We start from the raw sequence: 12,224 nt of genomic DNA, 5'->3' as shown, positions 1-12,224 counted from the left end.
TGGCAACTGCAAAACAAAAATGCTCGCTAGAGGTAAGCGTCTCGAAGTTATCTTTTACACTCGGTACATAATTGCCTTGGGCACCAAAGCTATGATAATGCTGCAACTGCTGTAAAACCCGCTTGCATTTCCCAGTCGCAATCGTCTAGCGACGCGAATTTGAAGAATTCAGGCTAAGCAACACCGAATTCGCTTTCGCCGATGCACGAAAATATGGCATGTTTCCTTATTCTGACACTCACACAGACGACACCTTTCACATACGTTACATGGAGCACTTAACATATGTATCGAACACTAAGAAAGCACTTAGCTTGCGCTAATTTGTGCGGAAACGAATGAGTCGTCCGATCGCCCAGCTACCTATTTCAACTAGGTGACGACGAGTTGATTGTTATTTACGAGAAAAACTATGGTTGTGAGGCTCTACTTCGAATCGAACTGAGCAATAGTCCCTAAACCTAGCAAAGCGCTAAGTGCAAGGCGCAAAACGCGGTAACGTTCGCTTGCACAGATAGAAATTCGGGCACCAGTTGCAATGGATCTGTTGCGTTATGCACAGAACTACACGCTCTACACTTGAATATTATCTACCACAACTACCACCCGGCGGTGTGGTCTAGCGCAGTGATTCTCAAATGGGGGTCCGCGGACCCCTGGGGGTCCGCGAGAGCATTTGAGGGGTCCGCGAAGCCTAAGTCAAAGCTTTCACTCCCGCCATTCTTTTCTCGATTTTGCCAGCACTTTCTTGCAATGCAAAAAATGTAGCTTTGTCGCATTACATGTACGTTTAGTTTCTCCGCGTATCCCTATTTTAACATGTGCTTTTTGCACGACACGCCAGCTATGAGAAGGAAAAAAGCAGACACAGAAGAGGCAACATATAGGTGTTTAGAAGAATTTTAGATTCAAACCATGGAGATTGTTTAACATGGTGCGCATCGTAATTAGCATCAACCATAAAAGGCGGGCATCGAATAAGTCTGTGGGCTACGTAAACTGCAAGTAGAAATTGTTTGGCATTATGACACCAAACAACATATGCTCCATCGTGGGGTCCCCCATCACTTTCGCAAGCCCAAAAGGGGTCCCCGGGGCAGTCACGGCTGAGAACCACTGGTCTAGCGGATAGCGCGTCGGGTTCCTCGTGTATATATCCGGTCTTCAGGGGTTCGATCCCTGCCGGTGCCGGAGTTTTTTTCTTTTTTCTGCACTTTCGCAGTTCGTCCTTGGGGAGTATCGGAATGGACCATCCGGGTGGGGGGCTAACCGTTCGTCCCCTCGCAGTTAGTCCCCAAAGGGACTAATGATTGTGGCAGAGGCCGTTAGTCCCCGAAAGGACGAACTTTTAGTCCTTTTTGCCTAAGAGTGTAGTGCACTTTCTTTCCTCTCTTTCAAACAATCACTCCTCCCTCTCAGCATTTAAGGATACGCGCCACCTCATCCAGCACAGTCATCGGTGACGACAACGCTTACGGCATGATGATTTTCCGCATATGTAAGCGCCGGTCATTCCCATGAGCACTTTACAGTATTTTACACCGAAATATTTTACCCCCAATCATGTTGCGAAGGTTCAGTTATTATTAGTAGTGCTTTTATGCCTATGCGCCTCGAGCTTCGCGATCGCTGCGCCACCTGTCACAGATTCTGCGCGGCGTTTACGGGATGAGCGCTGCGTGGTTGATAGGGGCTCATGCAGTGTTTTGGTTCTCTTTCCCTTCTTTTTGTCTTTCCGCGCCTTCAACAACTGGTTATGGCTACGTGTGTAAGTAAATGGTACGTTTAGGGCACTTCAAAAAACGGCTGTGCCTTGGTAGAGGGCTTCGAATGCCAACAACAGCTATCCGGGTATGCGGTTCTGTGAGTGTCTTTCTCATTCCGAGCAAGTGTTGCCGCGATTACCGCGAAAGCTAAAGGTTTTCTTTTTTTTTTTTGGCCAATCTTGGCCAGTCTCCCTGAGGGGTAAGCTTCGCTTGACAAACGGGCACCGGGTACACTGGGAGGTCGCCGCGAGGCACGCACACACAGGCGCTCGGCTTTTTCTTGTTTTTGTTAATTGCCCTGCGGTCGCCGCGAGGCACGCGCTCACGTGCGCGCGCTCGGCAATTGCTTGGTATTTATTACTGCGGACACAAAAAAAATACAATTTGCTGAACAGCTTCGCTGTTAAAATATTATTGGGGGTGTAATTACCGAATACCTGACAATAACTTGCGCCTTTTATGGGAATATGAGCCACGCGAAAATGTTAAGTATATCTCAAGGCCATGGGCGTCGTTAAATATGTGCCCATCCGCCCCTTATAGCAAGAACCAAAGGAATTTATTTAACCCACGGGAAAATAAATGGTGTGCAAATCCAGAAGAAACAGAATAGCTCGTGCGGGAATGCAAAAAGTTTTTTGGTAGTTAGCGGTGTGTGCGACGTCCCGCGTTGAGCCCTGCTATGGTTTCCCAAAAATTAATCTTTACTTCGTTTAAAATTTAGGGGTGTAACCTGAATAAAACGCGAAACTTAGCTGTGATGGACGAAGAGTCACACAAAAAACTTTTGCAGTGCGCAGCCAGAAGTGGCGAAGACCGGAGATGCCGAGCGGAACGCGTTCCGCTCACCGCTAGCAGACGACTCTCGCTTTCCTAGCGCAACTCGCAACCGCAGCGCCGCGGTGGCGAGAGTCGCGGCCTGCCGCCTTCTCTCCACGGCCGCGGCGGGGAGATACGGAACTGAAACTAAAGCGTGGCAAACTGTTCACATGCCGACGCAGTGAAACATCCCCCTCGCGAGAGGCACGATCAAATGCAGAGCATTTCCGGGGGCACACGACGTTAAGTAGTTTGCGTTACGTTAATGTTGCACTTGTGGCAACTGCTGACGAGAGAGCGCTCGTCAGCAGTAAAATTGGCAGCCTCGGCGCACGTTGAGTCCGAGAGAGGGGAGATAGTGTCCTTGAAACGTTTCTGGGCGCGCTATCGAATGCTGATCGCGCCGATAGCGAAACGTCTGAGCTGGGCATGTCGAGGCGAGCGATGCGGACAACTACGGACGCCAAGAACGGGTGACATCGTGAGTTAAAGAAATGCTCTGCATTTAAAAAGGGTGTGTTTAGGCGTTGAATTGCCATCTAAATTGCTTAGAGGATAAGCACTTGTACCACCGCCTGGACATATCCTAAATACCGCAGGACAGCTATATCTGGCGGATGCTTCACAATACCGATAATCATCCATACACCGGAAACTGCAGATCAAGAAAGGGAATTTGTTGGTACTTAAACGATTACCAAAAGACAACAAACAAAAGACACAGCTGTGCTTTATTTCCTGTCTTTTTGGTGTTTGTGTCAAGCTGAATTCCTTCCAAATAAGTACCAACCCGCACAGTTCAAAGACCTTCTGTAGATCAAGCTGGTCTCTTCCCATCGGAAGCTATCGCGGAACTTTATGCACATCGAAAATATGTCCAATGCAACGAATTAAGCTTTATTATTATATAACGCATATTTATTTTCCAAGACACGATACATCAACCAGTGTTGCCGGATGAAATTTCTTTGTGCGAAGCGGCTGCCGTAGAAACGTGTTTTTTTATGCATGGAATCATCACCTATATCATCCAGTGCTTGCTGAAGGAACTGCATAAGAATGACGTGCGGACTAAGAGTCGGTTTCCCGTTGTCGATTGAAATTAGGTGCTTCGACGAAAGTAACTTCGGAAAAAAAACAAGGGTTATCTTCTTTCGCGTTTCCATGGACACGGAGAATATTATTACAAGCGACTGCACCATGCCGGTTATGTCACCGTAAACTCAAGCGTGGAGTAGGTGACGGAATTTGTGCTATCACCTTTGCAATCGAAGGAAGTGGCAGAACCCAGCACATGGTGAAAACAGTGCAAAGACGACGGGCATATACACAAAAGGGGAAATACAGCTATGACGTCCTATCTATCCCTTTCTCATTGATTTGTCTTTGCGGCGCATAATATGAACCAGTACCATCTTTCCCAACTGAAAACACTTCTACAGAAGCAAGCACGTTTTTTTACATTTTGATGTACACATTTTCGACGTGCGTTTTAAGTTAATAAAACAATTTACCTTTTTGTGAGGAAGTAAAAAGTAATGCTATTAGGTAAACTAAGAAAACATAGGCACTTCAAGCCACCCCAAAGGGCACTACGTATACAGTCTTGCGCATGTGGGTGGGGCACGTAGTCGGAAGAGCAATGATAAGCTACCTCATTGAGGAAAGGTACGAGGTCCGCTTTTTCCGCATTATTATTTGCCGCGTTGGTTGTTAAGTCCTGTCGTTTAACGCAAGTAGCAATGCTGCGTGGCCAGCGGGAGCACAGATAACTTGCACGTGCAACTGACTCTATCCGCCATAAACACGATCGCGGCTGCGGCTGGTTTCTTCATGAGCTATGCACACGTTGCGGTCGTGCCTGGATGGTGTTCCAATGCCACTGTGATTGTCATCTCTACTGATACCACCAGCCCCGGTGCCGCATTTACAACGAGCGAGCTGTTCCTATCGCTTAGATCATTCGCTACCTTTCTGACGATGTGCGTAGGTGGTGCTACTACCATGCAGAGGCGTCTCGCTGGTGCTCGACAACTACCGTGTGGCTAAGTGTCGCGTTCCTACGCCTCTTCCAATGATGCCACTCAGCCAGTGTATTTTGCTTGTGTGTGAACGTGAACAGGGCACTCATTCGGCTGCGCGTAAATCCGCGTCGGCTACGAAACATTTGGGAATGAGCATGACGGCAATGTGCTTCGAGTGGCTGCTGGTGCTCTGACTTTGTATTGGTGCTGCGCGTCCGTTCGAGAGCGCTGTCAGGGTTCTGCTGGTGGCAATCGACGCCACACTTCAACCTCTCCTCGTACACTGTTTGCCTTTGGATTTACGCAAAGGTGAGTTTTGTTGACACTTCTCTTCGTTTGTGTGTGAAGGTGCGTGTCGGGGATCATAATGCAACATTTACAATCCATAAAGATAACGTTGTGTGTTCGCTTTAGTGCAGCTGGATCTCTACCTTTGGAGGATTACGTTTGGGTGTCTTGCTTTCTCTCGCACAGACATTCCGCGGCTACGGACGCGCAACACCTGGCGCGGAGCCCTAATCTTGTGTCCTGGGCTCTGTGTGTCATGGGAGAAGAATTTACTGAATTACAAAGAAGTCATTTCCCAAGACATTACTTTCGAAGGAAACACGCCCCAGAAGGACAGCGTAAGCAAAATCATTGTATGCCGATCAATACCATCTGTGGGGCCAACCGCGCATTGTGACTAAACTGACGGTAAAGAGCGGGCAGCGCGAAAAACACTCCGTAATGTTTGTTTTGTAAACGGAAGCGGCGCCCAACAGTCCGCAGTGCACTTCAAAAGTCTTCAGTTACGCCTCTCACACTGCGCCATCCGGCACAGGTTTCCTTCGGCGGTAAGCTGACGCCAATTATTTCTCCGTTTACCGTTAAGGCCCCGCCACCCCTGCAACGCTGGCGTGCTCCATCGCTTAGCTATTTAAGGTTCCTAGCCGCCGACCTAGACACCTCTAATAGCTGACTGAGATATTATACGATATTTTGTAATGCCAGCCACCCCGTTTATGAAATACGGCTTCATCATGTGAGTAGCGAATGCGCGTGCGCAGGTAGCATACACAAGCTAGGAGTGCTCTTTGGTAGCTATTTTCGGTGAATTTTGGAAGATAAACAGAAGCAAACTAATAAAACCGGAATTGGGTTTCCCATGTCTAGCGTCTTCAACTCTACATTTATTTAGGCGTGTCCTTTTTCGTGATGTTAAATGGCGCCGTGAAGGCAAAATACAAGTTTGACGCAAAAAAGAGACTGCTTTGTCCCGATAACAGTGGTACCACTTCTATGGCAAACTTAAAAAAATATCTAGATATTAAACAAAGTGCAACGACCTAGCCACTTCCAGCTACGGTCTCTATGACTTCACTGAGATTTTTTTTGTGCTATCGTGGCCCGCCGTTCGAAGCCGCCGCCAAGAAACACGTCTGCCATTGTAGTGGCGTCTCTTGTTTCGTTTGGTTGATTCACCAGGATGCTACGTTTTGTCTTGGAACTCTGAAAAATATTTTTAGTGTGTTCTTCATTTCGTATCTGCTGACGTCGTTTTGCGCTAAACATGATGGTATTTATTATTTCTTCTGTTCTTTTTTGGGGTGGGCAAAAGACATTTTTACTGGCTTAACAAGGATTGATTCAGTACCCTAAGTGATGTATCTGTGACGTCACGCCAGCTATGCCACCGTTATCACCCCTGCTCCTTCCCCCCCCCCCTCCCTTTTAACCCCCCTCGAACAACGCTACATTAACCTGCGATCGCAATAAATGTTTGTCTTGGCCCAGCCACTGTCCGACATGTTCGTTTCAGTGGCGACGAGGATGGGATAAAAAAGGGGCGTCAAGTCTATCCGTCATGGCCGTCGCACCCACGGGAGCATACGCCATCCCGCTGCAGTTTGACGAGACGAACGACAAGTGGGCAGCTTACCAGGTTCAGCTTGAAGCCTTCTTTGAGGGAAATGGCATCACGGAAAACAAAAAGAAACGAGCCCTGCTGGTGACTGCACTGTTCACCCACATCGTGGACGTACTGAGCGGACGGTGTGCTCCGGACAAGGTGAATGAACTTTTGTACCCCCAAGTGGTAGCCTTCCTAAAGCAGCACTTTACGCCACAACTGAACGAGATAGCACAGTCTTAAAAGTTCTTCACCCGCAACTAGCTACCCGCCGTACCGGTTAAGGATTTTATTGTGTCGATTCGACAGATAGCAGACAGCTGCAATTTTGGCACATCGTTAAATAGGATGCTACGAGATCGCATCGTGTGGGGACTGCAAAGCGCAGGAGTGCGTCGGAAGCTACTCGCAAAACCACGGCCGACGAGGATCGAAGCGGAAGGAATTGCGATATCCGCCGAAATGTCCGAAGCTAACGCGCAAAGTTTGGTGAGCCACGCCGCTGAGCGAAGTGTATACGCGCCGGGAGGCCAGTCCTATCGCCCAAGAAGCCGTCCACAGACTATTGCGTGCTATAGCTGCGGAGCAAAAGAGCACAGACATGAGGATTGCCGCTTCCGCACGGCGACATGTTTCAAGTGCAAACAGCGAGGTAATATCGCCCGAGATTTTCGTAGCCGTGAGAGCGGTTTCGGGGAGGTTCCACCAGTGCGCAAAGTACACAATTTTTCGCGGCAGGAAGACACAGGCACAGAGGGTATGTTCACGCTGGAGGCAGCGGACAGTCATAGCGACCACGACGGCATTACACAACCCAACGTGCGCACCTTGGATTGTGCTGAGGTTCCAGTGGACATGCAGGTCGACACAGGCTCACTGGTTTCGGTCATCACGTGGCCCACATATGAGCGGAACAAAGCAGTGTGGCCCAAGCTGCGTGGTTCGCCATTGAAACTGACCGACTTCCTGGGACGGCTTCCAGTGCGGGCACAACTGAAGCTCAAGGTTTCGCGCGGAAACAGGTCGACGGATGCATCTTTGCAAGTCCTTTGTTGCTCCGGCCCCAACCTGTGCGGACGCTACTTGATTCAGGCGTCCCACATGCTCGACGCACCGTTCATGAAAGTGAACACGTCAGGTGAGCAAATGCCGCTAGTCGGTGATGATGACGCTAACGTGGACCGGTTGCTAGCAGAATTCGCTGATGTGTTCACGCAAGGTTGAGGTCTCATAAAAGGTCCTCCTTTACACTTCGCGACGCGAGAAAACGTGGTGCCGAAATTCTGGAAAGCTCGCGAAGTTCCCTATGCTTTTCATCCAAAGGTCGACGCGGAACTTTGACCGCCTTTCGGGCGCGGGCATTATTGTCCCGGTGCCTCATTCCAAGTGGGCCGCGCCAGGGGTACCGGTAGTGAAACGTAATGACTGAACAATATCCGTTGCCGCAGGTGGTGGATATCCTGGCTACATTAAACGGCGGCGAAAATTTTACCACGATAGACTTGCGGGGAAGGCGTACAATCAGCTTCCGTTGGGTGAGGAAGCCATGCTACTTACGACCATAAACACGCATAAGAAACTGTTCAGCTTTACTCGTCTGCCTTTTGGAGTCGCGTCCGCGCCGGCAGTGTTTCAACGGTGCATGGAGACCATTTTGCAGGGGCTTCCGGGTGTTCAGGTCTACCTAGACGACGTCATCGTGGCAGAGAAACGCAATGACTGCACAACACTGCGCGAAGTATTGAAGCGTTTCCGGGAATATGGGGTGCGCTTGAACGCGGACAAGTGCAAGTTCCGCCAACCAGAGGTGGATTTTTTAAATGCATAGCATTTTAGTAACTCACAATGTCACGCGGCGTTGGCGTGCGCTGTCGTAGTCCGCATGCGCGCCTTGTCGTAGTCCGCATGCGCGCCCTGTCGTAGTCCGCAGGCGCGCCTTGTCGTAGTCCGCAGCCAGGAAGAAATAACAGTTTCCGGCGCCCGGTTTCGAACCCATGACGCCGCGGGCGGAACGCAAGGTGCCCGGCGCACAACCGACCGAGCCACGAAACCGACACAGATTTCAATGCACCGAACGCGCCTTATATCCTTCACTCATTTCTCGTTTGTTTCGAAAGCGCCACAAGTTGTCCCGCGCTTCCAAAAGATGGCGACACGGGTCCCGCGATCAAGAGATACGACTTGCCGGCGCACCCCCTCGGAAATGCTGTGCATTTGATCGTGCCCCTCGCGAGGGGGATGTCTTTTGTGAAACCGAATTAGTACTCTAATTGTTCAACCAAAGACGGAAAACAAACGCCATCCTTTAAGTTCAGGCGCCGCGGAACCCCGCAAAATTAAGGTCCTACCTTGGCATTGTAACGTACTACTACAAGTTTCTCCCCAACGCATCGACCGCCATGGCGCCCCTGTATCTTCTGCTCCTCGAGAAAGATAAGTGGGAGCGTGGTACCACTCGGGAACAGTCATTCAGCAAAGTCAAAGACCTTCTGAAATCCGCAGATTTTCTGGCGCATTTTGACCCATACAAGCCGCTAGTTTTGGAATGCGATGCCTCCCCTTAAGGAGTCGGTGTTGTCCTCTCACATGATGTCGAGGGCAGGGTACTTCGGCCCATAGGGTTCCGTTCTCGGTTATTGACGGAGGCTGAGGAAAATTACTGCCAGCTGGAGCCTGAAGCCTTGGCACTTGTGTTTGGCGCATTGAAATTCGGACAGTACTTACTCGGCAATACTTCCCATTGATGACGGACCACAAGCCTCTTGTGGCACATTTTCATCCAGACAGGCAAGTACCAGTGATGGCCGCTGCGCGAATCCAGCGATGGGCCCTGCTGCTGAGTGCATAACATTGCGTCATCAAACACCAGTTCGGGAAAGACAACGTTCCAGCAGATGCCCTCAGCTGGCTCCCCACGTCAGCGACTTCCGAGCCAGAGACGAAGGAAGAAACTGGGGACGGGGAGTATGCCCTGCTCACGGAAACCCTCAGTGATGGTGTCATGTCCGCGAAGCCACTGGCCACTCTCACGGCGCTCGATGACAAATTAGCAAAAATTGCGAAAGTGGGTGCAGGAGGGATTGCCAAAAAATGTGGGGCCTGAGGACCAGCACTTGATGCCATACTTCCACTGGAAGGCCGAGTTAACGAGAAGTTATGGGCTTCTCTGATGGGGCCATCGTGTGATCGCCCCCAAGAGCGCCAGAGCAGTAATGTTATGTCTGCTGCATGATAACCATCAAGGCATTTGCTCAATGAAGCGGCTAGGGCGCTCCTTGATGTGGTACCCGCGGATTTATAATGACATTGAGAACATGGTCAAGACCTACCCCAGCTGCATCCAAGCTGCCACTATGCCCCCCAAAAAACCCCTGTGGCATGGCTTGAAAACGGAGTGTAGGTCGAGGCTGCATATTGATTTTGCGGAGCCGATAGATGGTGACATGCTATTGATTGTGGCGGATTCACCAGTAAATGGATAGAAGTGAGAGACATGAATAGTTCCCCCCCGCACGCCACCATAGAGGCTCTGCGGCCCTTGTTCAGTGCATACGGGTTGCCCCGGACGCTAGTATCAGATAATGGCCCGCAGTTTACGAGTTGGGTACGAGTTTCATAATTTTATGAGGCTGAATAATATAGTACACCTCTGAACAGCGCCGTATCACCCCCAGTCCAATGGGCTCGCGGAACGGGCTGTTGGAATTGTCAAGTATTCTTTAAGAAAGAATGTGCAAGGGTCCTTGAAAACCAGCCTGGCAAGGATTCTGCGCAGGTACCACAGGACGCCGCAGGCCGGGGGCCTGACACCAGCGCAACTCCTAATGGGCTACTATCTTCGCTCCAGGTTGGACAACGCAGTGTCCGTTCCACCCCCACCAGATGGCCGTTCCTCCCTCGATGTGTGGCAGCCCGGTGATCCAGTCTGGGTGAGGAACTTCGGGCGAGGCGAGCCGTGGACTCCAGCCAGCATTACATCGACAGACGGAGCCCGCCTGGTGTATGCCGATGGTCCGGAGGGGGAAACCATTCGGCGCCACAGCGGCCAGGTTAAGCCACGGGAGTTGGCGCAGGACCAGGGAAACAAGGCCGATGACCCCAGGTGCCAGGAAACCGCTGATGGGCCTATAGCAGGAGTAACGCCGAGGTTGGTGCCGGAAAGGAGCGAAACCACCGGGAGTACCGCAACTCCCGTGTTTCCTTGGTCTGGCCGCCAACACAAACCCCCAGACCGTTACTCACCGTAGGGGGAGCGAGATAATGTATCGGTGACGTCATGCCAGCGAAGCCGCCGTTATGACCCCTTCTCCTTCTCCTCCTCTCCCTTTTAACCCCTCGGGCACAACGCTGCATTGACCCGCGGTATCGCAATTAACGTTTGTTTTGGCCCAGCCACTGACCTGCCGTGTTCGTTTCACAAAAGCAAGATTGTACAGCTGGCCACTTTTAGAATATCATGGGAGCATCGCCCGGTGCGTGGCTCAGCGCCTTATCACGATATAAAGCGGAAAAGGAACGAGAGTACATGGCACGCTGAGAATGTTCCCGCCACTGTAACCAACGTCTCCTAGGCTGTTCCCGCAAGCCCGACACAGCGCCTTCTCCTGATAATCAGCCGGCTATCTTGATTGCCGGAGCTGTGACAGTAATGTTATGTGCTTCTTCACGGCAAGGCGACTGGAAACGAAATATATAATCTCTGGAAACGAAAAAACTGTGAAGACAGAGACACATGAGGAAACATTAAAAAACAAAGTGTACTGACGTATCAGGAAGAGGACTTCCTTTCTTCAGATTACAGAGTAAGCTGGTTTAAGTGTTATATATAGCGAATGTAGCAGCAAGGGAGAGGGTAGGGCAAGGAAAGGGAGGGTTCGTGCAATGGGATCATAGTTGGAGGCCACTTATATATTACGGAACCGAAATTAAGGAAGGTTGTCGCAGAAATTTGGGTGTGAAAACAAAAGTTAGCGGATGTTTTGGTTATGCGCTGCTCTTAGTCCCACATACCAGAAATTACAGGTCCGCGCAGAAGTAGATGGAGTACGGAGGCGGCGGCCGAATTTTATCGCCGCCTAGGAACGCAGAAGGAAGCAACGGGCGGCGTTCTGCGGATGCGTTCTTATGCCTCTGCCGCCCTATCTAATACGTTTAGCAGTCACTCAGCCGGCGTGTGTCTGGTTTATGTGTGGCACTTTTCCGAGAGAAGCGATGAGCTTTGCAATGGTGCTGGGTATATGGCCGCCCGCGGGTAGCAGCCGCGACCGCAGCGTCCGCTATTGTGTTTGATGAAGTTGCGCGTTGCATGCTATAAAGTGCAACCATCGACGTCCTGCTCGTCGAAGCGCTAACTTGACAGCCCGCCAGAGAGGGAAGAAGGATTAGCCTGGTAAACGTGATGTCATGCGAGTAGAACAGTTGCACGTAAACAAGACCTCTGACTATGGGGAAGCTGCAGCGTAAATTGCTGCAAACGAAATTCTGTTTCCATGTGGGTACAAGCAAGGCATTTCCTGTGCGCACGCAGAGCCACCTACTGCTTCGTGTGGGACACTTGTACCCCTTAATCCATGTGCTAAAAGAACTCCGCTGTTCTGCTTGAGTAGCCTAGAGGGTAGAATCGCGTGTATTGGAACGTAAGTTCAGGTTCGAGCACCAGCAATTCGAATGCTTTTTTTCCCAAGACCCGTAATTTTTTATTGTAAAATCTTTTCTCAGTTCAAA

At 50.4% G+C, this 12,224-nt stretch overlaps 1 protein-coding gene and 1 long non-coding RNA gene across 2 annotated transcripts in view; both read left to right on the top strand.

Annotated features, from left to right (window-relative positions):
* The first annotated feature begins 4,151 nt into the window (after window positions 1–4,151).
* LOC144173177 (uncharacterized) overlaps window positions 4,152–12,224 on the top strand; it is a 172,976-nt gene continuing 164,903 nt past the window's right edge. The window contains exon 1 of the mRNA XM_077701688.1: window positions 4,152–4,918. The gene's annotated coding sequence lies outside the window, so the exon portion shown is untranslated. The remainder of the gene's footprint in view (window positions 4,919–12,224) is intronic.
* LOC144173178 (uncharacterized) lies at window positions 6,400–11,266 on the top strand. The gene is made up of 2 exons (XR_013323174.1): window positions 6,400–6,659; window positions 10,348–11,266. It is a non-coding gene; the product is annotated as an uncharacterized LOC144173178 (long non-coding RNA).

Source organism: Haemaphysalis longicornis, unplaced genomic scaffold (genome assembly GCF_048455015.1).
Source record: "Haemaphysalis longicornis isolate Haplotype H1 unplaced genomic scaffold, Haemaphysalis longicornis Haplotype H1 scaffold_3, whole genome shotgun sequence".
NCBI classification, from domain to species: Eukaryota; Metazoa; Arthropoda; class Arachnida; order Ixodida; family Ixodidae; genus Haemaphysalis; species Haemaphysalis longicornis.
Note: the sequence above shows the minus strand (reverse complement) of the source record. Positions and strands in the feature narration are given on the sequence as shown.